Genomic DNA, 24440 nt, shown 5'->3' on the forward strand with positions numbered 1-24440 from the left:
GCATTTGTATTGCTTTGGTAAAACACCATAATCAGAAGCAATTTAGAAAGAATCGTCTTTCAGCTCATCTTCCTTCAGCCAGGGAAGTCAGTACAGAGAATTAAAGCAGGAAACTAGAGGTAGGAACTGATGCAGACATAACGGAGGAGGGTTGTGTTTGGCCTGTTTCCATTTACTTCCTGTCACACCCTCAAGTGATGCTCTATTTCCCTGTTCAGAAGTAAGTCTTCCAAAGTTTTGTTCCATCACTTACATATTTTTTGTGTTTTCCCATGGAGTTGTTTTTAATATCACACATTAATTATATACATACAAATGAGTGGCACTCAATTCTTTATTTCATCTTAATTTCAATTTTTAGCTCAGACAAATGTTTTAAAAAACATATTCTGTCATTTTATACTCTAGATTTCAAGCTTAAAGGTCGAATACTTGGTTTTATAAGTCCTCTTTGGCATCATATCTTCCCCCTTGTGTCTTCACTAGCAAACTATAGACATCTCTTGCCAGAAATGGAAACTTGAATATGATCTGTTCAGCTATTCATTACTGTTGAGTTCTCACATACAACCATTTCCCATCTCACTGATTACTTATTGTAAAGTGTCTTCAATTTAAAACTCCTTCTTTTCAACCAATCATAGTTTCAACTCTTTTCTAGACTGTTGCTGTAAAGTCCTGAAATAGATTTCTCTACTTTGAATTATTCCAGACATTACTTCATGTTCATGAAGGTACCAAAGTTTAAAGATTATCTAACATTTGTTGTCCGGAAAACAATTTACTTTGTTCCTGTGAGAATGATAATTAATATGACTGTTTTAGGACAGTACTGTGATGTAGCTCTAAGTTACTAATCACAGTTATCAATTTATTTTTATCAACTACTGAAAAGTCAGAAGTGCCCTTTTTCATGACTGTTTCCTACATGGGGAGTTCCAATTGGACAGACAAGTATATGCTAAAGACCCATTGCATAGCATAGTGAACATATTTAACACTGTAGTTTACCATTGCTAAAAAAGTAGATTTAAAAGGCTCTCAGCACAAAAACATAATTATGCAGACATTAACTGTATTTTTGTTTCAAGACAGCGCATTGTATACTGTAACTATACATAAATTTTAGTTAACTAGTCCTTGGAAGCACTCAAGAAGTTTATGCCATGTACAAAGAAAGAAAATGTGAAAATTAAAGTTAATAAATGGAGTGTTATCTTTCTTCAAATTATTCATTGGCAGATTCTTCTTTTTATGCAGCTTGCCTAAAGTGACAATGTCATTTCCTTTCCATGACCCAGTTAAAAACAACCAATTTTTGCATTTCTCTGGTTGTTTATTACCAGTAGTTCCCATTTATTAAATGTTTCAGAAAATATAGATTGTTATCTAATTAAATTATTCATATATACTTAAAATATCATTATTTTATTATATAAGCATAATTAATTAAATTAATAGCTATATAAGTCTATGGAACACTAAAATCATTAAAATTGAAAACGATCCTTTATCCTTAGCTTATATTTATTGAACTCTGTTAGAAATTAGTGATTGTGCTAAGCACACAGATCATAGATATGTAGAATTATTTGGTTGTCTTCATATTATTTAGCACATGTTTAGGTATTATTAGAGCTGAAACAATAATTATATGAATCATAAATACTGGGAAAATTTGAATATGAAATGAGGCTTCATTTTACTCTCTATATGGTATACATACAACAGGTAAACTAAATGATATGAGCAGTTTTTCTCAAAAACAAAGCAAAACAAAAAACCCAGGAATTTAAACAAACTCACATGTTCTTGCAGCCAGTTCTCCCAACTACCATGGGGTTTGGGGAGGCATCATCCCTGTGCACATGCTGCCTCATGGAGAGGAATGGTGAGGCCAGTTCTCCCTAACTTTTGCCCACAGTTCCAGCTCCCATATGCTCCCTGCATCAGGATCAGCTCTGCTGTGCTGGCAGGTGAAGAACAATGCCTGCTCTCCTGAATTCTACAGCTGGTGAAGGACAGGGATAGCTCTCCTGCTCTCAGATCCTCCAATTGCTTCAGGTGGTGGGGCAAGGGGGCAAAGGGCATGGCTCTCTACCATGCTATCTCACAGTAAAGGACTAATGGGCTATCTCTTTCTCACCCATGTCATTGGGTCAGCACCACCAATACTCACCCCACCAGGGCCAATTTTATTGTGCTGCCAAAATGAAGACTATTATCCCTGCTCTCCTGAGTGCTGCAGCTGGGGAGGGACAGGGCCAGCTCTCTCTCACTGTCATGACTCTGGTGCCAGATCATTTGACTGCTACAGATTATGAAGAGGAAGGGAAAGTACATCACCCCATTAACCTAGTCAACTCACCATAGACATGTGGGATGGGCCCAGTATACTGGCACACCACCACCAGGGTCAGCTTTGCTGTGGTATCCAAGTGAAGTGCAGGGCTAGCTGTCCTAAATGCGGCAGCTAGTGAAGGGCAGGATAGCACCCCAGTGCTATTGACCTTATGGCAGCTTTCCCTACAGCATGAAGGGGTATCACCTCTGCACCTGTGCCACTCTATAACAGATGGGTAGTAAGGTCAGCTTTCCCACATTTTTACCCTCAAGGCGAACTTGTCCACACACTAGCTACCAGGGTCAGCTCCACTGTGTTGCTTGTGCAAGGTGCAGAGCTCCTCCTTCCATCTGTTGTGGCTGGTGACTTGGGGCCAGCTCTCCAGAATGCTGCAGCCAGGGAGGAGCAGGGCCAGTTATGCTCAGTTCCTAGACATCCAAATGGTCTCCAGTGGCTACTCCAACCAGAGACATTCTCATGCTCTCTAGAGGTAATATGAACCATGGACACTGACAGTAACCCTTGAGGATGCATAGCCATGAATCCAGAAATGGCTCTCAGTGACAGTTCAGGCTAGGAACCCAGCATGGTCCCAGATAGTGATGCTGGCCACTCACATCAAGTTACTACTCTCTACCCTTGCATCTCCAGTTCCATCTCTCTTCATAATGCACAAGCTGATCCACTCTTTCGCTATCTATCACAAACTTGCACATCATTGTGGCTCCCCCTTCAGAATGGCCACATAGCTGATGGGCCCAGCAAGCAGGTGTCTACTGCCAGCATGTACTGTGAGACCAAGGGCAGGTCTGTGGGTGGCATGGCTGTATCAGGTCTCTGTCTTCCTCTTCCAGCACTGCATAGTCTCCATAGTGTTAGGCAGTGATCTACAGTGTCTATGACCTGAACATACTGCATGGTGGAGGCCAAGTCTCTGAGCATCTTTCTCTGCCTGTATCATCCATATGACATGATGGAATGCATTGCTCTGTCTTCCTCCTCCGGTGCTGTATTGTCTGTATTGAATTTGAGTTTATTTTTATGTGTACCAGGCATAAATCGTCTGTGGTCAAAAGTCAGGCATAGAGCTATGATGAACAGAGAACTGCCATCTGTTTTGCCCCTAACAGATATAAGAACAACACTACCAACAAGGAATCTGTTTGCCAATGACCAGGTGGGTATAATAACAACATACTTAAGAGATATAACTAAGAGATATAACTAAGAGATATAACTTAAGAGATATACTTTAAAATATGTAAATAACTTCTAGAAAATACTTAAAATCCATTGACCTAAGTTACTGTTTACAACTAAACAAGTCGTTGTAGAATGGAGTTTTATCCCACACTGTTAATAGCAATGTATTTCCAAAACAGTAGGATCAAGGGGAAGATTTTGGTCATTATGGTCAATAACAAATAATTTAAAGAAATAGTTTTTAGAAATTTAAGATATTATCATTTGAACAAATGCCACGAGGCCTTTTCAACCCTACACAAAGATGAGTCTATATAGTCTCAAATACATACGAGGCCTGCTCAGTTTTTATAACAATACTTGTATGTATGTTTTCAGAGCTGCCCACTTGATATTGAGTAACCAATATGTGTGTTCTTCCCTAAAGAAAACTTTGTCCCCAACTCAGCATTCCTTAGTTAACTGTAGTTCTTTGTTTAGTGTTGAGGCCTCATGTTTTTTTTTTTTTTTCAACTTTAGAGTATTTGTCTTGTTCTTGTCTAGGCAGGTAAAAACAAACAACAACAACAAAAAACAAAAACAAAAACAACCCCCCCAAAATTTACTGTATGCTGCTATGAGCAAATTCAGATGACACCCATACATGGAAAATCCAATGGGAGATATCCTAGAGCCCTACATTATACTACTTGGAAACTTTATCTTTCTACATAGTTTCATATAATAATTCCAGGATATATAACATGGATTTCATGAAGCTATTGTCAAAAAACCCCCAAATAACATTGATATTGTCAAGTACATTCCAGTTAACTATGTTGCATTTGGTACACCCTGACATCAAGCTGTAACTCATAATTGAAAATACTGGATCATTTTCAACAGCATTCTTTCTCATCTAGGAGCAACTCTAAAATCTATATTTACCTCATAGTTAATAGTTCTTAAGTTCAAAGAAATATGAAAACTACAGTTTGAAGTAGGTTTTCAAAGCCATTTAATCAACAGAGATATATTTTGATAAAAAAAAGAAAAGAAAATCCTCCATCTGTATACTTATATCCATATTTTGTCTACCAAACATTACATTTATGAAGTAATAGTTAATATATTTTCCTTTTTAAGGTAATTATAGTGATGTGTCAGCCAATCATACCTTTGGCTTTTTGGACAATAGAGAGCATTGCTGTGAACACACTGTACAATTGCCACATTGTGCCATTTCTGCCACTTCAGTATTTTGCTTTGTTGTATATAAATATGTGATTTAAATTCAGGCTTTTGAAATATTGAAAGTAGCACAAAGGCTATCATTACTATTTCATGGACTGCAGGAAGCCAGAGACACCACATTGAGAATCCTGGTACCAGAAAAATATATATTTCTGAATTATAATTAGTCCTCATGTGGAATCACAGGTTAATAAATAATATTCTGGTCCACAACTTAAGACTTTTTAAAAAAACTTAGGTATTATTTTATAGTATTAAATAAATGTGAACACTCCATAAATCATTTATATTTAGAAGACATTCTATACTGTTGTGATTGTGTAGGAGTTTAAAATTTTGAACATTTGGAGGACTTCAATAGCAAAGAGCTAAAGTATACTGCAAATATTAGATTGGAATTACATAACATGCCATCATATTTTAAAAGCTTATTTTTGGACTTTATATTGTTCATAGGATAATATTGAAAAAGGCTAAGAACTATATATACAATCTTTATTTCTTAATGTGGTACATATATGCATACAAATTCAGATATATGTTTACATGTATAAGTATAAATGTATGATTGCTAAAAGAAAATAAAATAAAGGCCCAATAACAATCAATGGATTTATATACAAGTGCTTATTATGTTTTTCTTTACAATTATGGTTAAACAATCATACCTCAGGAGCATATGTACTTTTGTCTGTAGTACACTCAGTTACAAGGTCAAACCTGGATAAAGTAACTTCATTCTGAGTCCTCATCAAAACCTTATTACCACTTCTTCCTTGTCAAACAATCAATATATTCCCAGAAGCCAGAAATTATTTTTCTTGCTAAATGATTAGTATTTTTACATGGTCAGAAAGATTCATGATATTGAAAAAGATTACTTGTTGTTTCCCATTAATAAAGCAAACTAATTTATACATATGACAGGGCTTCTGGTTATAAGATAATATTTCCTTATGGTATAAAGATGAGGTTAATCTATCTCCATATCCCCACCTTTGTTACATATGCTGTATACTCAATACTAATTCTCCAGAAAAACTTGAAAAAATTGTTCATTATAATGTCCTTATCATTATTAAATGACCATCATATGACATTTTACTTTTATGAGTTTCATCTTACCTTTTAGTTTCTTAATTTTATAAAATATGTGTTAGTCAAAGGTTTTTACAGACACAGAACATATTATATTTATTAAATTGTCTTGCAAAGTGTGGGTCAGGTAGTGCAATAATGACTGTTTCACACTAGAGGAGCTGGAAGCTCAGTAATTGCTCAGTCATTGAGGTGAATGTCTCAGCACACCCAACTTAGGAGGAAAGCCTATAGTATTCCTGGAAAGCTACACACATCGCATGCCAGCATTTCCACTATCCTGGCTCCAGTGTGAGTGAAGCTCTACTGCAGCAGGACAAGGAACACGAGATGACAAACAGGCAAAAACCAAGTTTGCTTCTTCCATGTCCTTTCATCTGTCCTACCCACAGAAATTAATGACTGTGTTTAAAATAGATCTTTTTGTTTCAAATAATCTGATGACAAGAAAATCCCTCACAAGAATGCCTACCAACTTGTGTTTTAATTAATTCCAGATCTAGTCAAGGTGACAACCAATACTGGCCAAGACACTATTCAATGACCTTTTGTAAATACTCATAAACACATTGAGAACCTCTTAAAATAGTGTTTAAGCATGTTACACACACACACACACACACACACACACACACACACACATACACACACATATATGTATTATGTGAAGAATACAGGATATAGGATTGGATTGGCTATTTTTGAATCATGCATTTTCTATTGTTCGCTAAGCGGTATTCACTTAATTAACCCCTATGTGCTTCAGTTTTATCCTTTACAATGTGGATGTGATAGAATGGACTTCTCAGATTTTTATGTAGATTAAATTAGTTATTTTCAAGTCTTTTTACAATGTTTGTTAATATAGGTTATTTAATGAGTAAATGTTCACTTTACTTATAACAAAGGTGTCCATAAAATTCTAGAAAAAAAAATGTGATCTTTCCTATTTGTAGTGTTATACTTGTATATATACACTTATATACCTATCTTGTTGGGAGCCAACTTTTAGCAGAAAGTGGCTAGAAAGCAGCTAGCCACGCCATACATGCCTGCAAGGCACACGGTGCACGTGCTATCCATGCCTGTAAGGCTTACGTCATATCCACGTGCCTACAAGGCATGTGACAAAAGGTATAAATACTCCAGATTTCCCTTCAATAAATGAGACTTGATCAGAACCTCTGTCTTGTCTCCATTCTGTGCATCTCTTCCCCTTATTCTCTCTCTCTCTCTCTCTCTCTCTCTCTCTCTCTCTCTCTCTCTCTCTAGACCCTGACCTGAAGACCAGAGTGGCAGTTTGGGCCGAGCAGTGGTGGTGCACACCTTTAATCCCAGCACTTGGGAGGCCAAGCCAGGCAGAGCGGAGCAGGTCACAACATTTTTATTATAGTAACTATTCAGGCATTGTTAAGTCTTTTGTCTCTAGGCAGGCAGAGCAGAACAGGCCGCAACACTATATGCAGAATATGAATTTTGATCACAATGTATATCATAATTAAATAATAATTTATAATATTTATACATCTAAATATAATGTCAAATTATATACATTTAAGAAAAATATGAAAGGAAGTCTTCATGGCTCTGATGTAGACAAACATTTCTTAAGTGGAAAATAATGTGCATTAGCTATAAAAGAAAAATGTAACATTCCCAGTCAAGAGCTGAGCAGTAAGTGCATGTTCTGGTAGAATATATCTGTTGTCTCAGAAGTAAGATGGTTGATACAAGAGAATTGTGAGTTTGAGGACAATCTGAGCTAAAAAGTATGATTATGTTAAAAAACAAGACCATAAAATTTCACTGACAAGAAAATAAAGATCTGTATGACATGTTAAATCAAATATAGAAAATATATAAAACCAACAAAGGACTTAAATTTATATTGTAGGAACCAATAAAAAAAAACACAACAAATCAAACATGTGCTAAATATTTTATTAGTTCTTTAAGAAGATAGAAGCATAGCTAACAAACACTTGGATATATAACCCAAGATATTACTCGTTAGAAAACACAGCTTAAAAATACAATGAGATTGACCACTCTATAAATGGATAAAATTTAAAAGAGTGCTGATATAAAGTGTTGTTGAGGCAGCTCATGATTTCTGTTACAGGGTGTACAACCTTGAGTATGTGCCTCATAAACACCAACAGCCATTTTAATTAGTCAGAACTCCAGCACAGAGTTCTGAAATCCATCACTCATTTGCCTCAAGGCTCTGCTTCCCATGGCCTATTTCTTGCTAGGGACAAAGTAGAGCACAGATCCAAGACAAACTAGAATTCCTCCATAGGCAAAGGTTGCTGGAGGACTCCCAGACATCTTCCTCAACCTCGTTAGACTCCTAATATTCAGCCACTCAAACCCTTTGTTGCCATCTTTCATGAAGAGCTCAAACTTACACTACATTGAATAACTCCAACAGCCTTCTTCGTTTTCTATCCACTATTTTCTTTTTTTTGAAAATTTTTATTGGATATTTTCTTTATTTACATTTTAAGTGTTATTCCCTTTCCTTTCCCCTCAAAGTCACCTATCCCATCCCCGCTCTCCCTGTTTCTATGAGAGTTTTCTTTCACCCACAAACCTACTCCTGCATCCTCACCCTGGCTTTCCCCTACACTGGGGCATCAAGCCTTTATAGGACCAAGGGCCTCTCTTCCCATTGATGCCTGACAAGATCATCCTCTGCTACATATGCAGCTAGAGCCATGGGTCCCTCCATGTGTACTCCTTGGTTGGTTATTTAGTCTCTGGGAGCTCTAGGGCATCTGGTTGGTTGATATTGTTGTTCTTCCTATGGGGTTTCAAACCCTTTCAGCTCCTTCAGTCATTTCTTTAATTCCAACATTGGAGACGTCATGCTCAGTCCAATGGTTGGCCACGAGCATCTGCCTCTGTATTTGACAGGCTCTGACAGAGCCTCTCAAGAGACAGCTATATCAGCCTCCTGTTATCAAGCACTTCTTGATATCCACAATAGTGTCTGTGTTTGATGTCTGTATATGGAATGAATCCCCATATACATGTGGGGCAGTCTCTGGAAGGCCTTTCCTTTGGTCTCTGCTTCACATTTTGTCTCTGTATTTCTTCCCTTGAGTATTTTGTTCCCCCTTCTAAGAAGGACTGAAATATCCACATTCTGGTCTTCATTCTTTTTTAGCTTCTTGTGATCTGTGAATTGTATCTTGGGTATTTTGAGCTTTGGGGCTAAAATCCACTTATCAGTGAGTGGATATAAAAGACCATGTTGTGGTCTTTTGTGATTAGGTTACCTCACTCAGGTTGATATTTTCTAATTCCATTCATTTGCCTAAGAATTTCATGAAGTCATATTTTTTAATAGCTGAGTAGTACTTCATTGTGTAAATGTACCACATTTTCTTTATCTATTCCTCTGTTGAAGGACATCTGGAGGTTAGACTCCAGAAAATCAAATAACCTTATTTAAAAATGGAGTAAAGAGCTAAACAAAGAATTGGGATCCAGCTCAAGGGGAGGTCCCAAGGCCTGACATTGTTACTAATGCTATGAAGCACTCACAAAATAGGACCTATCATGACTGCCCTCCAAAACAAGCAGCTGAAAGAGTAAGATGCAGATATTTACACACAACCAATGAACAGAAGCTGCTGACCACTGTGGTTGAATTAAGGAAAAGCTGTGAGAAGCTGAGGAGGAGGGTGACCCTGTAGGAGGACCATCAGTCTCAACTAACCTGGACCCCTGAGATCTCTCAAACACTGGTCTACCAACTAGGCAGCATACACCAGCTGATATGAGGCCCCCAACACATATACAGCAGAGTACTGCCAGATCTGGGTTTAGTCAGAGAAGATGCACTTAACCCTTAAGAGACTGGAGGCCCCAGGGAATTTAGAGGTCTGGTGTGGTGAGAGATGGAGGGTGAGGATATCCTGTGGAGACAGGGGGAATGGGGAGAAGGTATGGGATATGTATGGAACAGTGAGAGGCTGAACCAGAAGAGGAATAAAATTTGGAGCTTTTAATTAATTAATTGATTGATTAATTGATTAATTAAAGAATTCTCAACGGAGAAATATCGAATGGCTGAGAAGCACCTAAAGAAATGTTCAACATCCTTAGTAATCAGGGAAATCTAAATCAAAACAACCCTGAGATTCCACCTCACAACAGTCAGAATGGCTAAGATTAAAAACTCAAGTGACAGCAGATACTGGCGAGGGTTTGGAGGAAGAGGAACACTCCTCCATTGTTGGTGGGATTGCAAGCTAATACAACCACTCTGGAAATCAGTCTGGTGGTGCCTCAGAAAAATGGACATAGTATTATCCGAGGACCCAGCTATACAACTTCTGGGCATATGCCCAAAAGATGCTCCAACATATAACAAGGACACATGTTTCAGTATGTTCATAGCAGCCTTATTTATAGTAGCCAGAAGCTGGAAAGAACCCAGATGTCCTTCGACAGAGGAATGGAAGTTTTGTTCAGTTAGTTCAGTTGTCATGTATTCCTTCTGAAACCACAATCTAAAATATCAAGCCATTTCAAAACTGTTCAAAATGAAATCTGGTAGCCAAATGTACCCAGTATATACTTTCTTTGACTGTGTACTTCAAACTACATACAGAAAGAAAGAAAGAAAGAAAGAAAGAAAGAAAGAAAGAAAGAAAGAAAGAAAGAAAGAAAGAGAAATTATGAAAGAAATAAAGAACCAAAAATATTGGACCCTATTATACTGAAAATTTTTCAGTAGAAGGATGAAAACTGTCTGATAAATTGACAAGATAAAATACAATGAAACAATTAAGAAATGAACTTCTGTTACAGCTATTGCTTTATGTGATTCATACAAATAACTCCCTAAACGAAATAAGCAGACACAAAAGTAACACATAATACTAAATATACTGTGTGAAAATAGCTTTTTTACCTGGATGTTCATTATACAGTTACACACAGTAAAAATTATGGTAAAATAATGTATAAAATTAGCATTCTGCATAGTACTCTATCACTTAAGAAATGAAATAGTAAATATATGACACATTTGCATACAAATGAACTTCCTTTTCCTGTTTGAGCTAGGTTATGTGGCACTAAAGTAATTTTGTTTTCTGAATTGCTACTCATTGCTTATAATCCTGCTTTTAACATTACTAATTCAAGAATACATGCAGTGCTGGAAATATGACTCATTGATTAAGAGCACATGCTTCTATTACAAGAGACTTGTGTTTGGTTTGGTTTTAAGCATTTGTGTGGCCGCTCACAACCATCTGAAATTCAAGTAGCAGGGGATCCTACACCCTCTTAAGATTTCAGCATGTACCAGGTACACTCATGTTGCACATGCAAACAAATACTCATACACACAAAATTAGAGAAAATTTAAGAATGAAAAAATACATGGGAAGGAGAATCAGTAATAAGATTCAGTAGGTAAGGGTACATGCCAACAAGCCTGACTATCTTAGCTTGATCAGTGGAACCTCATACGATGGAAGAAGAGAGAATGAATAATGAAAGTTGTCTTTTGCCCTACACACACACACACACACACACTCAAACACGCACACTCACATGCACACACATGCACACATGTGCTCACACACACATGATGGGGAAGGGATAAATTGCTATATAAGTACATATTTTTTTAAGAAAAACATCTATGACAAGGAAAGTAATGAGTGGGTAATCTGCAAATGAAGACACTGCCCTGGGAAAAAGGTTGTGTCAGGAGTTTCTTGAGTGCTGTGCTGAGCAGGAAAACCCTGATGTGTTCCAGGAGGCAGACCCAGCAGTTATTTTTGGCGCAGCACTCATCTCTAACTGCAGGGAATTGTATCCCATTCAAGTGGGAAGCTGCAGCCTGATGTGGAATGACAATTGCTGAAGAAGTAGTAGAAATGCCTGTCTTTCAGAGGCTATAATTGGGTGAATATATTTTTGGTGAAAATATGTTTAACTTCCTTCCTTATGTCTTGTCTCCTGTCATTTTTTTTTTAAGAGCTAGTCAGTTTTTAGCTTGAAATAGCAAAGGAATTTGGGGTCTTTTTACTAGATAGAGTTTGGAGGCCTTTTCCTTCCTTTAAAAGTTTTTTCTTTCGTTTATGGATCATTGTTGTTGCAGGGGATTTTACTTTTAAATAATAATCTAATACAAGATTAATTCAATCCTTCTAAGGGAGTTAAGTGATTTTTTTGTACTTAGGACTGAAAAAATGTGTAGAAATGTATGTGTCTCTCTGTGAAAAATCATTGTGTTTCTTAAATACATTTGCCTTAAAGAGCCCACTTTTATTTGGACATTACCTTTGAATCTTGCAGTGATGACTTCTTATGAATTGTATAATATATCAGTTTTAGTTCAAAGATTTCAGACTTAGAACAACAATGCAAAGACTCTCCATTTTCATCACCTTCTGCTATCAATACAAAGTCACCTTGACAATTGTAGGAGAATGCAGCCTACCTCATGAAAAACATGAAGCTAAATGTGTCATAAAGTCATAAAGAAAAGCAGAGATGTGGAATTGGAGAAAAGCCTTGAGGCAAAGGTTCTCACAATGAATTCAGGAACAACTTCTTAATCACCTGAGTATGCTACTTTCAGATTCCATATCCTCTCTGAGTCCTTCACCTCATACATGTAAGGGACATTTATGGACATTAAGGCAGGAAATTCACATTCTGAACTTGATACCCAATTGATCTTTTAGTAGAAGATTCCTAGTTTCTGTGTGTTTTATTGTTTTGCGTTACCTGAGGATAAGTGTGATGATCACTTTCATAAAACAAGCCTTTATTATGCTATGCTTCCAGTTTAAGGCAGGGTTAAAATAATAGTAAAAATGAAGAATTAGATTCAGAATCTGGAAGACTTCTGGTAATTTAAATGGATCGTTACAAACTGTTTGTTAATATGGCACCACCTCAGTGGGCAGCCATAATTTTTGTACTGATTCAAGAACTTTTTTTTAACACATATCACTTAATGATAACCAAAAGAAAGACCTCAGGAATATTTCTAATTTAAAAGTTGATCCTGGATTACTTATTGTTGTATCAAACAATAAAAAAATTATAATTGTAAAGAATAGAACCTGAACAAAAGTGCCACCATGATATTTCTTTTAAAATGTATTGATTCAAAAATGTTCATTTTTTGAATACATGTGGATAGAGGAATACATGTGAATTGCTTCTCTGAGTATTTTAGTTTTAAAAAAGATCAGGGGAAAGACAAGAATTTGAGAACTTTAGCTTTATTTCTGCAGACATGATTCAGCTTCATGTCTTGAAATTCTTAGCAAACTTAGGACACATTTTTAAATCCAATATGAATGTGAGAAATGCAGGCAAAATATCTCATTGTAGAATGATATTTCTCTTGATTCTGAAGTTGGTACAAGTGGAGCTGTTAAATTTTACCAAGTTAAGATGTGAGAGACTTGTCTATTATTAACAATCCAGCTCACCTTTCACAGGTTGCAGGAGAGACAGCCAACTTCTTTCCACTTCCTGAGTAAACAGGGTAAAAGCTGAAGAAAGGAAAAGTTTCATAGGATCCAACATTCAATTTCCTAACATTTTCCTCATTCTGACTTAAGTATTTAATCTGGATAATATTGTGTTTTGTTCACATGGTAATTTAATGATTAAAATGGTAGGAGTATACTCAATTTTTCTTCTAACAATAGAATGCCCTACAATTCTGATGTAAAGGAACAAAAAATAATTGAGACAAAGTAACTAACCAAATCCCTTACAGCATTGCCATTATGATGAGCCCCTTACAGCTTTATATTTTGTTGTTGTTATGGTTTCTAATGGAAATGGAGGCTTCTCTCTTTGCTTTATCCTACTGTTCACAATAGTAATAATATCCTGGTTTTGTTGATAGAATTGTCAGTATGTCTCACAAGTTTTTTGAAAGTCTAACTTTTCTTAGAAAATTTAATAAAATGCAAAACTTAACCCTTCACTTTGTTTGAACAGGTTTTGTGGGATTAGAGAGTGATGACAAATATCCTTTTAGGATAAATCTATTCAAGAGTGTTGGCATAATTTACATTAGGTCATGAGTATGAAAATGACTGATATAAATATTGGTTCTAAACTGTGATATTACATATATACACACACATATATGTATATACATATAATGTATAGACTGGTTGGATATACATAAAATACATTAAAGTATATATATATACTTTATATATATAATTATATATATATAATTATATATATATATATATATATATATATATATATATATAATTTTTATAAATTATAAAAGTACTCCCTTGCATCTAAATCAAGAATGCATTATCCAGTATTTTCTCTTCTTTGAGAAAGCATTTCCTTAGACAATCTGAAATAATCTCCAGAATCACTCTCACATCTTAACTTTTGTCATTTACATTTAGGCTGCTTGGATCTAGGAAAACCAAGTGACACTTCCAATTAATGCCTAGTAACAATTGTATTACAGTTGTGTTTCATGTTCCATATCATGTAAGTATTAGCAATTTAAGAAAAAAAATGGTTTATGGTTATATTGGCTCACAGTTTGAAGGGTTACAGTCCTCCTTAGAGGGGAAATTATGGAAATGAGAGAGTGAAACAGTGGACCATATTGTATCCATAAAGGAAGAGTAGGAAAGGAAGGGAGGGAGGCAGAGAGAGAGGGGGATTTCTGAAATTTAGTTTTCTGTCTTCCTTTTTCCTTTATAGATAGTATAGCAAACATGGGATGTTACTCCCCACCTTCAAAGTGCCTTGTGATTCTCAGTTAAATTTCTCTGAAAAACTCTCCCAAAGACACATCCAGAAGCATTATAATTTTAAATATTTAAATTTTACTGAATGATTTTTAAATTTATCGAGCTCAGAATCAAAATTAACAGCAAATGTCAGGAACAGACAGGCAAGGGTTTCCTTGGGGAATGAAGAAAACTTGGAGATTGCAGATGGGCTGGCCCAGCATCCCTTCCTCATACCTCAGATTTTCAGAACCACTAGAATTTGTTCAGCTTTCAACTGCTTCAGGATGGCCTTCTCTATCTGCAAATCAGATATTTTTAACAATTTCTCAATTTAAGCATTCTCTTGGCAACACTTTTTAAATTTACCCTCTCTACAGAATTAAGGGTTGAAGGAAACACAGGGACAACTTCATAAAATATGCACAGTGGAGCCTAAATAGAAAGCTTGTGGCTAAATGATATCTGATGCTATTTGCAAGGCTGGCAATTTTAGAGAAAATGCTGGAGAGCAACATGTACTTTCAGAGGAAAGAACAAAATGTTCTATCATTGATTATAAAGGCATGTTCTGAAGGAAAAAAAACAAGAAATTTCTACTTGGTTTGTCAGACATAGATTATCTTACATTCTGTAGCAGAGACTGGTATGAACCAGAGTCCTATAGTGTACAGTTTAAAAGGCTGCATATTAGTGACCTAACCTCTCCTTGCTTCATTATATTTCTAAGTAAGGAGAACTCCAGAAAATCTATTCACCTCTCATGCACACTGATAAGCCTTACCAAGCATGTGGAGCTTCTACTTCCTAGTGTTACTAGGGTTGGAGCTGATGGAAGGTATGTATATCCTTAGAAAATGTGTGATCATAAATGTGGTTGCTAAAATATTTTTTGAAACTTTTTCCCTTTCTATTGATCGATGTTGGTATTTGGCTGCATCTCATTTATGAAACTTCCATATAGCCAATATTAAAGTATTTACAAAAGTGGGTGGACTAGCTAGGATGACCCATCCAGGAAAAATTCCTATGATAGTTTTTAGAGGAAAAACTAGATTCTATGCCAATAGGTAAGATGCAACATTTGTAATATTATGTGGACTTTTTATCTTCTTTGTCAAACATGAAATCACAAGAATTCAGAATGGCCTGGGGCCCTCTGTGGATATTTGTTCTGTCTCTCCATCTTTTCCTTAGATTCAGTTTTTAAAAAAGAGCTATGACTTATTTTTTTTTCTTCTTTTACTCACTCTTTTGGCAATAAGAAATCTTTTGCTTTGTTCTGCCTTTATTCATTTTAATGAATTTCTTTACTATATATAAAATATATAAATAAAGTTTATAAATTCTCATTTTAACTACTAACTAAAAGAGGGTTCAAAAGATTCCAGGATTCTAAGAACATTTTGGAATTTGAAAGACTTTTAGCATTTTAGAGCAACAAAGATTAAAAAATAAATACCCAAAGCTAACACAAACATGCCATGTTGAAAGGCTGGAGTTCTTTTACTACAGGAACTTGAAAGCCACATGAAATTGTTGTTGTCAAAATAACCTCGTGGTTATAATTGATTATTTAAAATCAGTTGTAAAAATTTATATATAAAGACACAAAAAGATAAACAAACTATCTTTCTCAATAGATTGTAAATATCTATATGTTCTCCAAATTATGACCCTCCACCACCTCTGGTAAATAAATAAATCAATATCTAATGTTGGGGAGATAGTTCAATAGGTAAAGTCCTTGCCATGGCAATATGAAAATTTGAGTTCAGTGTTTAAAATTCACATATAATATCCAAGATACAACTGACAGACCACATGAAGCTCATGAACAAGGAAGACCAAAGTATGGTGCTTCGGTCCTTATGGAGACAAAGCATGGGACAGAAACTGAAGGAGGAGCCATCCAGAGATTATTCCACCTAGGAATACATCCCTTGTGCACTCTCCAAAGGTAGATGCTAATGTGGATGCCAGGAAGCACATGCTGACAGGAGCCTGATATAGCTGTCTCTTTAGATGTCTGCCAGAGCCTAAAATATACAGAGGAGGATGCTCACAACTAACCATTGATCTGATCATGGGGTTCCCAATGGAGGAGTGAGAGAGAAGACTGAAGGAGCTGAAAGGGTGTGTGGCCCCATGGGGAAAGCAACAATACCAACCAACCAGAGCTCCCAGGGTCTAAACCACCAGCCTAGGAGCACATAGGGAGGGACCCATGGCCCCAGCTGTATATGTAGGGGAGGATGATATTGTCAGGCATAGGTGGGTGAGGAAGTCTTTGGTCCAGTGAAGGCTGGAGAAAATTGTGGGTGGGGAGGTGGGAGTAAGGGGCATATCCTCATAGAAGCAGGAAGAGGGGGGATGGGATAGGAAATTCCTGGGTGGGTGGGTGGGGGAATGAGGAAAGGGAACTGCATCTACAATATAAATAAAATATCCAATAAATGTTTTTTAAAAAATTAAAAATAAATAAATAAATTTTATATATGGGAAAAGAGCAAAAAAGGAGGAGGGGGCTGGGATGGGGGTTCTTTGGGAAGGAAAATGAGGAAAGGGGATGACATCTGAAATGTTAATAAATATAAAATATCCAATTAGAAAAAGCTTATTACATACTTGGGTTTACAATGCCAGCACTGGGAAATAAAACTAGATTTGGATCTCATGACATTTCTGTCCAGCTAACATAGCCTATTCAGAGACTGTTTCAACAAAAGTTAAGTAAAGACATTTGAATTTGTCCTCTACCTTCAATACATGCATACACACACACACACACACACACACACACACACACACACACAAAATGGCAGAGAAAACATGGTAAAGCTAATGACACAAAGAGCATTTGTCTTGGTGAAGCATGAAAAAAAAGAAAGAGGAATGCATATGCCATGTGGGTTGGTTACCTATGAGAACTACATTCAAGATCCTGTTCCTGAAGGTTTCTATTCAGGCTACATAAGGAGAATTGTCATCAAAAGTTCTACTACCAAATGGCCAGATAAAGAGTGTCCTATGATTTAACCATTTTCTTGTTGGATTTGATAAAATATCTGCTGTTACTTGACTAATTGTTCATGATGTACATCAAATTGTCTTTTAGATAGCTGTATATGTATTTTCATTAGTATGGCCATTAGCTTTGTTCAGAGAATTTCCCTCTGCAGAAATTCATAACTAGTTCATGTGATGAGAACAAGGGACTGTTAAATACGCAGCCATAAATAAGACATTTCTATCACCGCTTCCAAGTACATCACAGGAAAAGGGGTGAAAAGATTGTAGAAGCTAAAGAATGGACTGGAGTGAGGTAGAATGTCACTTCTGGCACATGAAGTCACTGTTGCACTCTTGGTTGTGTAGCAGTTCTACAGCACAATATGTGCACATACTGGTTCTGTCAGCATCTTTTCAGGAGAAAGTAGCATGAGCCCTACCCTTTCTCCCAGCAGGTTAGACTGATAACAGCACCTAATGAGGGAGGGAATTTTTACAATGCACACCTGTAGTTCATTACTACAACTGCTAACTAACTTAGACTGAATGTATAACTTTATTTTCTAATCTGATTATGGAGCACTTAAATTGTTTCTGCTTTATGATTATTATAAAGCAAACCACTGCAATAACTTATCTCCATTGTTTTCCTAAACAAATACTTTGGTTCCAGCAGTGCATAGGTGTATGAGAACTTATATAAGGCCTGCAGCTGTCCCAGGGGTTGTGTTGTTTTGCACAGCCACCAGAACAAAATGAGAATTCGAGTTAACTCTTTGCTCTTCACCATTTGGTATTTAAGCCATTACAAGGGTGGTGAGCTTGTGCCTTTATAAATGCCATTATCTTGATGATGAATAATTGTTGCAGCCCGAGCTGCCCCATGCTTGGGGGCCAAAATGTCTCGGACCACTCTGTCAATGTTGGAACCTGCACTGCCAAAAGCCTTGGGGGCTAAATTGTTAGAGCCTGCACTGCCCCAAGCTGCTCTAGTCTGAGGGTCGGGATTCAACAAGAGAGAGTGGGGATGGACTTGAGGAATGGAGACCAGACAGAGTGTGATTCAATCCTGTTTATTCTTCAGTCTCTCTTCTCTCCAAGTCCCAAGTCTTGAGTTCCTAGTTCTTAGTTCCTAGTCCCTAGTGTCTCCAAGTTCCAAGTTCTAGTCTCAAGTCTCATCCAAATACAAGTGTCTAATCCAAGTGTCTAATTCCTAGTTGCCTGTCTTGAGTCTCAAGTGCCTACTCCCTGGGCCTAATACTTAATAATAATTCTTCCGAGTTCTCTAGTCCAAGTGTCTTCTTCCTCAATGCCTAATTCCTACTTATTTCTTCTGTCTGCCTCTCACCTTTTATATGTCTCACTTCTAAGCCACGCCTTTAAGTCAAGCCTTTAAGTCATGCCCTTAGGTCTTGTCTCTAAATCTGATCTCTAAGTCACACCCTTAAGTCACACACCTTTAAGTCTCACACACCCAAGGGAAAATCCTGGGTATCTAAAACAAGATGTTATCAAAGTGTGCTTAGCTGTTGTAGGTTGATGTAATCAAATCTCTTGCCAGGGTATATGGCTCAAGATGGCTGCAAGGATGATAGCTGCTTTCTGTTGACTCCCCACAAATAATGTCAAACTTACTTTCATTTGGTTTTATAGCCAAAAATGTGCCTTTTTGGAAAGTTCTTATTTAAGTTATTTTTCTCTATAATCTTAATGACCTTTTTGCATTGAATATTGACATGGGTTTTATGTATATATAATATATGTAATAATATGTAACACAAATATAACATATAAGCACATATAAACATGTTATAAACATATATGTGTGAATAAAACATGGATATATTTATACATATTAATGCACACATATTCTGGTATATTCTAGTTACAACTCATTTGAAGAGTACTCTGTTAAAACAGGTTTTTAAAATCTATTATTTGAACTTTTTATCATATTGTCTTCCAAATAAAATACTATTTTAATTTTAATGAAAATCGACTTACCAAATGTCTTATGTTTAATATTTGGTTTCCTGAGGCATCATTTTTAGACCTAAGTTGAATAAATGATTTTCTTTGTTACAATCTGAACTTTAGTATTTACATTAAAGGACATAATACTTTTCAACTTTCATTAATTAATTTTACTTTTTTTCTTAATTTATTTTTAACAAATTTATTTTTGGTAGTACAGAAATCAGTAATTGTACATATTTCATTGTAATGTGATAGCTTGTTATGTGTATGAATTGTGCAATATTTGAATCAGGTCAGACTTATCTACTTCCTCTTGCTGTGTGTTTCTGAAGGAAAGTTGCTTTCCATAAGAACAATGTATTGTCCTTTCCAAAAGGCAGAAGAAATGGTTATGAATGTTTTTCAAGTAGAAATTTTCATGTATCAATAGTTTTTGGAGTAGAATATTTTCTATAATTCAAAAGGCTTTTTTTTTTTAAAGACAGGTTTATTCAACATCATGATCAGAGTATTACATTTAGCAATCAACAGTATGGGTTAAAAACAAATGCTTTACACTTTCCACAGAGCAGAAACTAAAATAACCTGTTATACAATTAGTCACAAATTCAGTCCTGAAGTTTTTGCCTACACACATGAGTATTGTCTAAAACATGTCTTCTTTGAAACAGCCCTGCCACCACTGTGTTTGGCTGAGTTCACAAATCTGTTGTAACCTGTAGCTTCCCTGTCACTAAATCAGCTTCCCTCTCCTGCTAAGCGTTGTTTCCTGGCTGTAATTAGAACTTCCTGCCACTGCCACAGCTACTGCTGCTGCTGAAACCTCCACAGACACGTTGGGTTCATGGTTTAGCAAATTACTGTCCTCTACCACCATAAGGACCAGAGCTCCTGCCTCCAAAGTTTCCTCCTTTCATCAGTCCAAAATTTGAAGATTGAGTATCATAATTGCCATAATCATTGTACCTTCCATCACCTCCAAAATGCTTTTACTACCACCACCAAAGCCACCTCTGTCTCTTCTGTTGTTATAGCTGTCGTAACTGCCACTCCCACCATAGCCACTGCCCTGGTTTCTATAATACTCTCCACCACTTCCATAGCCTCTTCTTTCTCCAGAGTAACCAGGACTGCCTCCTCCATAAATACCATTCCATTATAGCTATCCCTACTGCCAACATATCCACCACCACCACCACCACCACCACGGCTGCCACCAAATCCTCCACAACCACAGAAGTTCCCTCGTATACGAAAATTGTCATTGCCACTAAAATCACCTCCATGACCAACATCAAAGTTTCTGGAACCACTTTGACATCTCTGGCTGGATGAAGCAGTAGCCATTTCTTGCTTCGACAAAGCCTTTCTTACCTTACAGTTGTGGCCATTCACAGTAGGGTATTTCTAAATAATAATCTTATCCACAGAGTCATGGTTATCAAAGGTGACAAAAGCAAAGCCACTCTTTTATCCCAATGTCTCTGTCAGTCATAATTTTTGTCAGTTCAATTTTCCCATACTGCTCAAAATAATCTTGTAGGTGATGTTCTTCAGTGTCTTCTTTACTACTACCAACAATGATCTTTTTCAGAGTTAAGTAGGCACCTGGTCTCAGAGAATCTTCTCTTGACACAGCTCTCTTAGGTTCCACAACTCTTCCATCCACTTGGTGTGGTCTTGCATTCATGGCAGCATTCACTTCCTCCACAGTGGCATATATGCCAAACCCAAAGTCCCTGGATCTCTTGCTGTTTAAATCTCTCATTACCACACAGCCAGTATATTGCTCAAAATGGCTCATCAGATACTTGTCAGTTGTTTCAAAGCTCTGCTTGTCAATGTAAATTACTTTTTGTTACAAAATACAGTAACATTATTGATAACATTATTTTTAGATATACAAGTGGAAATAAAGTCAAAGAGCATTATGAGTTAAACAGAACAGTCTTTATTATAGAATGTGTAACATCTCCAGGTTTCATTGTTTCAAACTAAATGCCATTACACATGCTACATAAGTAGAACTGCATTCATTTTTCAGAAATTTGCTTTTATCTAGCCATGTAACTCAGTTTATAATTCTCCTGTTGTGATTTAAAAGTGGCTAAATCAGATAAGAATGGAAAAGTAGTACATCCTTTGTGCAGAGAATTTATCAGTATTTCTCTAAATAATCTATGCACTTATCATTGAGCCAGCAAAACAGCTTTTCTTACTACATTATAAAAATGAGATGGCAAAAACAAAAAAAGATCTTTGCACAGATCAATTATTATAGTACTATTGTCAATCCTTGAAATAACTTAAGTGTAAATAAAGAATTTGTTGAAAAAATGTAGTTTGTCTAAATGTTAGACAGTTATTAAGCATGTAGTACATGTGTTTATATATCCTTAAAATAACACATAGTTAAGGAAAAACAGAGATACATAGAGAAAAGTGTGTATACTTGTGTCCTTTTATGTAAGGAGGGAGACAAACAAAACACTAGAAAACTTTATGCACTAAAAGATTTATAATTACGTCCTTTTGAAAATAAAATAATAGATTGAAAAAACAATATTTAGCAGAAAAGAAAGCTAGAAATATATAACAGACTTCAAAAAATAATTTTTCTTATTCATTTATTTTAAAACATGTATTTCACAAATCAAAGTACTAAAACACTTTGAAATAGCCCTATATCTAAAGAAAGAACAGGGACAGAAAATGGATGAGAGACTGAAGGAAAGGCCATCTGGAGACTGTCCCACCTGAGGATCCATCCTGTCTACAGACACCAAACCCTACACTGTTGCTGTGGCCAAGAGGTGCTTGCTAACAGGAAACTGGTATGGTTGCTCTTTGGGAGGTTCAGCTAGCAATGGACCAATGCAGATGTGGATGTTTGGAGCCAACCATCAGACTGAGCTACTGGGTAGGTGGCAGAAGGACTGGAGGAGATGAGGGGAATTGCAACCCCATAGGAAGAACAACATCAGCTGGGTGGATCACCTAGTGCTCCCAGGGACTACTACACCAACTAAGGAGTGTACAGGGAGAAATCCATGGCTCCAGATACATAGGAAACAGAGGATGGCCTTGTCTGACATAAATGGGAGAGGAGGCCCTTGGTCCTGTGAAAGTTTGATGCCCTAGTGTACAGGGGAGGGGGTTAGAGGGAGGCAGGAAAGTGTGGGAGGACAGGGGAGCATGCTCATCCTCAAAGGGGAGGGAGTAGAGGGAGGTTCTTGAATGGGGAGTTTGTGGAGGGGTAATTGGAAAGTGGGATATCATTTGAGATGTAAACAATGGAATAATTAATAAAACAATTATACAATCAATTATACAAATGTTTGTGGGTTTCCAGGAAAATATAATAAAAAACAAAGAAAGATACCAAAAAATTTCTACAAGTAAATAAAAGTGTTTTCAGTAATAAAAATTTTTAGAAAGTCTATATATTTTCTAAAACCATTATTTATGGAATAAAATAAATGCACTACAAATTGAAGATATTTTTAAATCTTTTAGTCTTAAACTTGTATATAAATTTGAAAAGTGAATTCAAAATGTCTCCATCAATTGTGGTGTCATTTTGCCTTTTAAAAAAACTGCTTATTCAATTAGTCACCATAAAAAGTAACTAATTATTACTAATAGCATCCCTAGGAACAAGACTGAAGTTGCCCTAAAAGAAAAGAGCTTCCTTGAGACATATCTGACTACATACATGGTCCAGGGACTACATCACAGAACTTGTGAGATCCTACAACTGAGACTGTAAAATTATCAAAGATTGTCAAAATCAGAACCTATAGAATTGGGAGTCAATGTGAGTAATAATGAGACATCTGGAGAATAGTCTAATAATGAAGGAAAGGAACTCCAAGCAGCAACTTTCCTTGGATGCCTCATTTTATAATAACCTAAGTCCTCACTGATCATTGGCTAAAAAATTCATCATAGATTATCCCATAAAATAATCCCTCTCTCAACATTACTTATCTTCACTAAAGGAATTGAGAGGTTTGGTAATATGAATCAAATGCATGTTGATGATTAAGTCTAAGTGATGAAGCCAGACAACATTTATTTCATTCTCCTTGGAAAATTAAATAATTGTTGAGATATATTCATTTTATATGTGAAGCAGTTGAGAGTTGCATACCTTTAATCCAGCACTGTTGAGACAGTGTCAGGCAGATCTCCATGAGCTTGAGGCCAACCTGGTCTACAAAGTGGGTTCCAGGACATGCAGGGTTATACTTAGAATACTTAGAAATCCTGTCCACCTACAAAAAACACAAAAGACGAGAGAGAGGGAGAGAGAGAAAGAGAGAGAGAGAGAAAGAGAGAGAGAGAGAGAAAGAGAGAGAGGAAAAAAAGAATAAGAAGGAGGAGGAGGAGGAGTAGGAGTAGGAGGAGGAGGAGGAGGAGGAGGAGGAGGAGGAGGAGGAGGTGGAGTGGTGTTAGGAGCCGCGTGAGTGTGATAGCATTCGCCATTACAAGATGGCGCGGGCATCCTGTCCTCCCACTAGTAAACGACTAACTATGCAGGTGCAAAAGGCAAAAAGCAGGCCAAAGTCGCTGCCCATCCCGGGGCGTATTATGGGTAATGAGTGAACAGCCAATCAGAAGTGAACACGCCACTCTAGGATACATATAGCAGTGCCTTTTCTGGGCTTGGGTTCTTTTCCGCTTCTGCTGATTCAAGAATAAAGCCTCGCTGTGGTAACCACCCAAACACTGCCTCACGTGTGTCTCTTTCGCGGGTGAAGGTGACATGGAGGGGTGCGGAACAGAGGAGGAGGAGGAGGAGG

The 24440-nt window shown here is 36.7% G+C and overlaps 1 pseudogene; it reads right to left on the bottom strand.

Moving 5' to 3' along the window:
• Positions 1 to 20414: 20414 nt before the first annotated feature.
• Positions 20415 to 23831, bottom strand: LOC117717291 (heterogeneous nuclear ribonucleoprotein A1 pseudogene; annotated as a pseudogene).
• Positions 23832 to 24440: the final 609 nt, after the last annotated feature.

Source organism: Arvicanthis niloticus, chromosome 11, assembly GCF_011762505.2.
Source record: "Arvicanthis niloticus isolate mArvNil1 chromosome 11, mArvNil1.pat.X, whole genome shotgun sequence".
In the NCBI taxonomy this organism is placed as follows: domain Eukaryota; kingdom Metazoa; phylum Chordata; class Mammalia; order Rodentia; family Muridae; genus Arvicanthis; species Arvicanthis niloticus.